Below are 7,804 nucleotides of genomic sequence, written 5' to 3'. Positions count from 1 at the left end.
AATGCTTACCATAGTCTTAACTCACGCAGACAGTAAAGAACAAAGAGGTGATCAGTAAGACATAAATTCAACGGTATTCGTAGAAATAGACTAATTTCCAAAAATATGAAGTGACAAAAATATCACCGATTTCTTTTTCCCAGAGTTATTCACTTAGCCTAAATTAATCATCTTCAACACGTCTTATTGTCAAAATGATCAATAATAGATTATTGAGGAGGATGAGTGTTCCATTCTCCTCCCGTGGTGCTCACCCTCTCGGCCTCGCCTAAATTCAGGGAAATTTATTTTTTTAAACGTGTACTTGTAAGCTGTATTGGCATTTATTTACAAGTTTAAGAAAAGATGAATGTCAAATTATGTCACAAAATCAAAATGAGATTAAATTAATTATAAAATCAACTTCCATGTGAATCACGGGGAATCCCTGCTGAGGAAGTCAAATATTTTCTTATTGTTTCGGACAATTTCATTTCGTGTGAACAAGTTGCTACATCAGACACCTTTAGAAAAGGATTGTTCTAAAACTCAGCTATACGAAATAATTTGGAAACAAATCTAAAACATCTATAAATTATATAATTGTAAGTTTTAGAAGTGTGTCGAATTTGTGTTTTAATGGTTGTTCCAGTCTTTCATTTCCAAATTTTATTATAAAAATGGAAGGGACACATTCACAATACGGTGAGGTGCTTGTATTTAATTGTTGTTAATAATTAATAAGAGTAAAAGATTCTTGTGTGATATCAATATGGTGGTTACTGGCGTGGGTGATAGTGCAGGTCAGTGTTGTGGTGCACCACACTCGTTGCTAGGGTGCCTATCGATTTCCAGTTAATAATGAAATCCTTCTTGTTGGCGGGTTCTCCCGTAGGATTTCCCTCCACTTCCCCTTCCCAAAGACCTGATCATGTTGCCCCCCTTCATGAATTTACACTTGTGGGTGGAGAGCGCCCGTCAGCCAGGCTGTGATTGGTTGGAGCTTATGACATATATTATAGTTCAATGATTCTTTTACAATGACCATTAGAATGACAACAGACACCACCGACCAACCTACTGAAACTTAACCATCTTAGGGTAGAGTTAATTAGGTCAACATTGGTTTGATGAGTCTCAGAGATTTATAGGCAGTGGCGAAGAGATACGTGAGGATGCTTGGGTTAGGATTGGCTGGTTTTCGTATTCTGTTTAAGAAACGACCTCCTGTGCTCCGACCAATCACAGCCTGGCTGACGGTCGCCCAGTTGCATGTTGAATTCACGTTCCTTACTCCGGCAGCAACACATTCCCCGCCCTCAGTTGTTCCCCCACCAGGCACTCTGCTTCTCCTGCTGTGACTCACAACAAACCACCAATTAAAAAAATTGCGAAAATTTTATCATACCATTGAGATGATCGTTTTTTGCTTAATATTGGCATAGCATTGTGGCCACACAGGTACAGAATTTAAATAACGTTTCAAAAACGTCACAGTAAAATTTATTATAAACCGTTATTATCATGGCCACATACCTGTACATACAAACTCTACATACATACATACAAATACAATACTAATACTACTACTACTTTGCTGTCACTTGGAATCGAGCATGACGATCATCCAACCATGATACAACGAAATGAGTTATTAAGGATGTCACCTTCGTTGGTGAGCTCTGAGGTGACTAAAGAGGCCTATACGGAACCGGCAGGGTCGTTCACAGACGATGCACGCGTGAAGGGCTACATCTAGTGCGGGAGGGGCGGAGGCAGTCTTTCCGGCGTTGGCGCTTGTCTGCCTTGGTTTGCAGTCGGGCTAGCTCGTGTGGTGCTCCTCTGAGCATTACGGTGTGGAGTAATTGTCTCCTAGGTGAGGGGGTCGATTTGGCACTTTTTCAGGTTTGTCTTAAGACTATCCTTATACCTTCTCAGTTGCCCGCTAGCATTACGTTTACTATTCGTTAAGTGACTGTAAAGTCGCTGCTTTGGCAGTTTAATGTTGTCCATGCGGGTAACATGGCCAGTCCAACGTAGTTATTCATGGATAATGGTAACCTCGATGGTCCTATACAGTTGGTGTCATCGAAAATACTGGCATTTGTTCTCTTGTCTTCGCAGCAAACTCGGGGGATGGAACGTAGACTACGTTGGTGAAAGTTTTCAAGTGCATTGAGGTGCCTCCTGTATGTGACCCATGTCTCGCTGCCATATAGCAGGGTGGAGAGGACCACTGCTCGATATACGTGCAACTTAGTAGATAATTTCAGCTCCCTACAGCTGAAGACACGGGTTCGGCGTCTGTCAAAGGCTTGAGATGCACATCTGATCCGATGTTGAATTTCTTCATCAATGTCCGCGGTGGAGGACAGGTGGGAGCCGAGATACTGAAAGTGGGTAACATTAGAGAGGGTAGTACAGTTAAGCTGGATAGATGGTGGGTGTGTGTCTGAACCAGGGGAAGGCTGAAAGAGAATCTGAGTCTTACGTACATTCACCTCAAGGCTCAAGGCCGAAGTGTGCATACGCATCTGTGTAGGTGTTCGGGATCTCCTTTAGGTCGCGTGTACATACATACATAATGGTTGCCCCTCGTGTAACGAGGATGGCCGGCCCAAGGGCTACCTAGGCGTGAATTTTTTTAAGGTGTAGAATCTGTCGCCAACACAACAACGACACCCTAAGTAAACGAGTTGCATGACCAAGTGTCAAGGAATAGTCCGAGAAGACTGGACAACTCGCAAACTGCACTGGCTGACCATTACCCCGGAACACGATCCGCAAGTCGATTAACATCCAGGTTCCCAATTACTGCTGGGTAGACAGAGACAAATGGCGTAAAGAAACTTGCCCATAGTTTCACCCTTTCCAGGGATCAAACCCGGGTCCTCTCTCTTGCGAGGCGAGCATACATACATACCTGGGTGCCTAATAATCAGGTGAAGTAACCTGGGGTGGCTAATATTCAGGTGAAATAAGCTTGAGTGCGTAATATTTAGGTGAAATAAGCTGGTGTGCCTAATCTTCAGGTGATTTGTTTCGTTTAATGTAACTCAAACCTTGGCCACGGAGTAGCCATATATTTTGTTGGATTTCGTTAAGGTCATGTCAGGTCAGGTTAAGGTTACACTGTTTACATTTTGATAGGTTAAATGTTACGTTATGTTGATGTTATTTTCTGTTTATATTAGGTCAATGTTTTGCTAGAATAAGGTTAATAATATGTTAGGTTAATGTTATTTCAGGTTAATATTATGTTAGGTTAAGGTTGTTTGGTGAAGGTTATGTTAGGTTAATATTTTATTTAGTTTTATCACCCAAATGACCTCTTAAACGACTCACCACAAAACACTCCCGTACACCTGCCTTCCTCACAGCTAAACTAGTTCCCGTTGTTGTCATTTACTGAGACAACAGGTATGCATCACTGAACTAAACTTAACATTGCACATCAAATTAAATCCTGTAATAAAAGAATACGGATTTAGTAACTCTAAACATACAAATATTATTAATTATAGAAATAATTTTATAATATTAATACTGCACTTGCTACGAGGAGAATGTCATTTACTTTAATATTTGTCTTTTATATAAAAAACCCTCTCGTTTCTATGTCATATTAACATAAATAAATATAAAACCTAAGCCTGTTTGATAATTTTTCCAGCTAATTTAGTCAATAAATCCACCAATGAGAGGCCGTTGTTCGTTCGGTTCATACCTGTTTCCCAGAAATATTAACAACCGGGAACCAGTTTGTTATAGCCGGTCCCTCTGAAATTTGTGAAGGTTTTAAATGGCGAAGAAATGTTTGGTTAAGTTGGTTCTGGTCGTATGTAGTAACTTTTAAAAATGTTATTGGAAGGAGTTAAAATAGTATAAGAAGGATTAGGTGAAAATTGTATAGAAATGTTTTATTTTACCTTGAATTTAGTTAATAATTAGATTAAGTTAGATTAGATTAGGTTTAGTTAGGTTCCTGTTGCTTGTATTAACTCAAATTAGCTTTCATTATATTGAGTTTGATTCATTTAGCAATTGTTGGGTCATATAATTTTGAATTTATTTATTTTATATTGAATTTAGTTAGAAATTAGGTTACGGTCGGTTAGGTTTTTTAGGTTATAACGCGTTTAATCATCAGGTGAAATAAGCTGGGGTGCCTCTAATGAATATAAAATGAAATTACCACAAGACGTGTGCACAAGACCGGGTTGAGACATAACTTCCACAGTACTAACCTTTGAGAGATGACTGGATAAGTTCTAATCAGAACAAGATGTGTACAGTTTCAGTCTTGATTACATATACTGTAATAGCTCCACTAGCCCGCCTGATTCAGTATCAGTTGTTCAGCAAGTGGATGAAGATCTGGATCCACATGTTTGACGCCTTCGTCTAGACTCTAGAGCCAGTGGTTCTCAATCTGGGAGCCATGGCCCCCAAGGGAGCCACGGGAAGAATTTGGGGGAGCCACGGCGAGCTGTTATAAATTGTACGTTTCCAAATAATGTTGGGAATCTGAAATAAACAAAACTTGTATTACTTATTTTGACTTGGCAGAAGAGAATTTTCATTCTTTTTTTGTCATTTTGTTTAATCATAACGACAATACAATTTTAATATTTACATACTCTGGTGCTAATTTTTATTATTTTTTACGGATTATTTAAGATTTCACAGGTCCAGTCCCTGTCTGTGTGACAGGCGCTGGACCGAGCTGCTGAACTGACTTGTTCGGTCACAGCTCAAGATTGAAGAAGCCGCAAGTCCAGAAAACCGTGAGGGCAAACTTTTTCGGAGTGGGGGTTGTGAACTCTTGGAACAATCTACCAGAGAGTGTTGTGACGGCACCGAGTGTGCGCTCTTTCAAGAGAAGACTTGACCAACACTGGAGCGGGTTCAGGTACATTCAGGAGCCGGTGCATGCCCAGTACTTGCCAACAGTGCGTGACAGAGACGTGACCGATCGCCCGGGCGGCTAGCGAGCCGATCAGTGGTGAAGAGGATAAAAGTGAAAAAAAAAAGTGGAAAAGTACGTGTCCGTGTGTCATCCCTTTGCAAGTGGTGATAGGACCGAATGGGGGGGGGGGTTGGGAGAAAAATGAAGGAGTCCAAGAGGATGTTGAAAATTCCTCAAGGGGGGAATGGAGTGAAAAAGGTTGAGAACCACTAGTCTAGACTCTAGAATATACCTAAGTATTACAAGTTTGGCCATTAATTCACTAATCGTGGCAAGGTAACACATCCAAGGATCAATGGAGAAAACTTTATTTAAATTGTATTTCATGTCAGGCTTTTTATTTTTCCCACGAAAATAATCACACCGCAGTTTTGCGCCGATCATCGTCAAAGTTGGCATATCCGGCGCTGTAGTCTACTCCCTTGACCATAATAAGATTGGAGATAAAAACAAATATTAAGAGTTGTGTTTAAGAGGGACAAAAATCCTGTCTTACTTCCACCAGGCTGCCATCACCTAAACTGTCGGATAACAGTAGAACCAGATTGCAATTGACAATATCTAGAGATTGAATTTCAGGGAGGGAAAAAAAACTCTCCTTACGACTGGTATAAATGCCAGTAGTTAGATAACATTCAAGAGAAGCGGATGTGCTGATTTACTTAGGTCCAATTAAGGGTAAAATGATATTCAATATCATCATTTTTTATAAGCATGAATACAACTGTCCTACCTATCAGTTAGTAATGAAGACGACAGAAAGATTGGTATTTATTTATTGTACGCAAATTCCTAAATTTTCTCGATGCTAAATTACGTCTATAAATTAATTTTGGGTAGAAGTTATTTACAATACGTTAGGTGAAAGCAAAGCTATTACATGTAGTATCTTTGGTGAAAGTGTTTGATCATTTTATAAATTTTCCCACGTTAAATGTTGCTGATACCTTGTCAAGTGACTTGTTTTTTTATTACTATCATAATTATTCTCAGTAGTAGTAAAATGATTATTTATTATTTTTGGACATTACTATCATACTATTTACTCCCACCAATGATATTTATGTTTATAATTTTACTTTCTGTAACCCATATTTTCTTATCATTGTTCGCACTGCGTTCAGTACAGTTACTTTTGTCATTATCATTACAGGGTATTACTATCATCATGACCATTTCTATTTTATAATAACTTCATTAATTGTCTTCGCAATCATCATCTTCACGTTCATTGTCATTCGTAGTTAATTCGTCATCTTCTTTTTCTATAAGTTTTAATGTGAACAGAAGTGGTAAGCAGCAACTTGGCGCCTTGGCTAGCTACCGTACACACCCAGCCTGCAATATCGATCTATGGATTTGTGTCTGGGCGATCCCGCTGTTACCTACACTTCCTCCCGCAACACCTGGGCCTCACTTTGCAACACCTACATCCGCTTTGCAACACCTGCTCCTTCGTTTCAACACCTACACCCCAGTTTTGTCTACACTCTATTATTGACAATTTCTTCTCTTACTTTTGAGAAATCTTCCATTCATTTGTCTCCTTTACAACACCCACTACACCCGTGCATCTCTACACTTCCCTGACAACACCTAGTATATTTCTCCACCTTCCTATCAACTGATCTTTCCTGACAACGCTTAGATTAGTTTTTCTACCTTCCTGACAACGCTTAATTTGCTTTACTTCTATACCTTAACAGCACCTAATAAACTCCAACTCAGACCACTCCTTGACAACACTAAGCTTAATCATACATCTTCCCGAAAACACTAAGCTTACTCATCAACTTTTCTGACAACACTAAGTTTACTCACCCACCTTCCTGGCACTAAATATACACTCCCCCCCCATTCCTTCCTGACAACACTTAAGTTTATTCCTGCAACTTCCTGACAACACAATATGCTCTACACCTCCCTGCCAACACTTTCTATAACATTTAAATGCGTTAATATATATATATATATATATATATATATATATATATATATATATATATATATATATATATATATATATATATATATATATATATGTATTTATTTTATTTTTTTCCGAGTTTATTATGATGCTAGTTGGTGATGTTTAATTAATCAAAGTATATTATGCAGTTATGACAAATTTGTTATTTTATATAAGTATGTTTATTCAAAGCTAGATTACGGCCTCATCGTTACTCTGTACACGTGACAAGATAAAATGCTTTTCAAATACGTTTTTATCTATCATATCTAGGTTATTGTACCACAGTATTATATGATACTGTGTCTGTATTTCATGCGTAAATCTGTACTTGTATTTATGTATTATAGGACTAATCATTGTGAGTAGTAATGATGGTGACATTGTTTTACAAGATGTGTGTCAAACTCGGGCATCATATAGCTCCTAAAATACGCACTGTGACCTTTAATACTGACTTCAGAAATACGAAATAATATTACAGTTGATCTCTTAAACTAGTATTTACTGAATAGAAATATAGCCATCCCCGGTTAACTTGAAATTTGTTATAAAGTAGAACTTTAGTATATCGACAGTCTGTGATACAGATTAGATTTTCTCGGATTACAATACAACAGTCTTTATAATAAAAGAGTTAGATGCAGATCATGTGGAAAATAACTATATATTGTTTCTATCTAAATAACTCGATTCTTCACATCATCACTGTCAGCCATTTGAACTTTGAACTACGAATTGTATCACTGAAGGTAAAGAGTACAAATACTTAGTAAATTACAGTTTGTTTTCGTATATTACATAATTATCAACTCATGAATAATCTTGAACTACGGTAAATATATATGAAATTATATGATTCCTCTTTAGAACAGGGGCAGCAGAGA

The sequence above is a fragment of the Homarus americanus genome, unplaced genomic scaffold, assembly GCF_018991925.1.
Source record: "Homarus americanus isolate GMGI-L3 unplaced genomic scaffold, GMGI_Hamer_2.0 scaffold40248, whole genome shotgun sequence".
Classification (NCBI taxonomy): domain Eukaryota; kingdom Metazoa; phylum Arthropoda; class Malacostraca; order Decapoda; family Nephropidae; genus Homarus; species Homarus americanus.
This window is presented reverse-complemented; position numbering follows the sequence as displayed.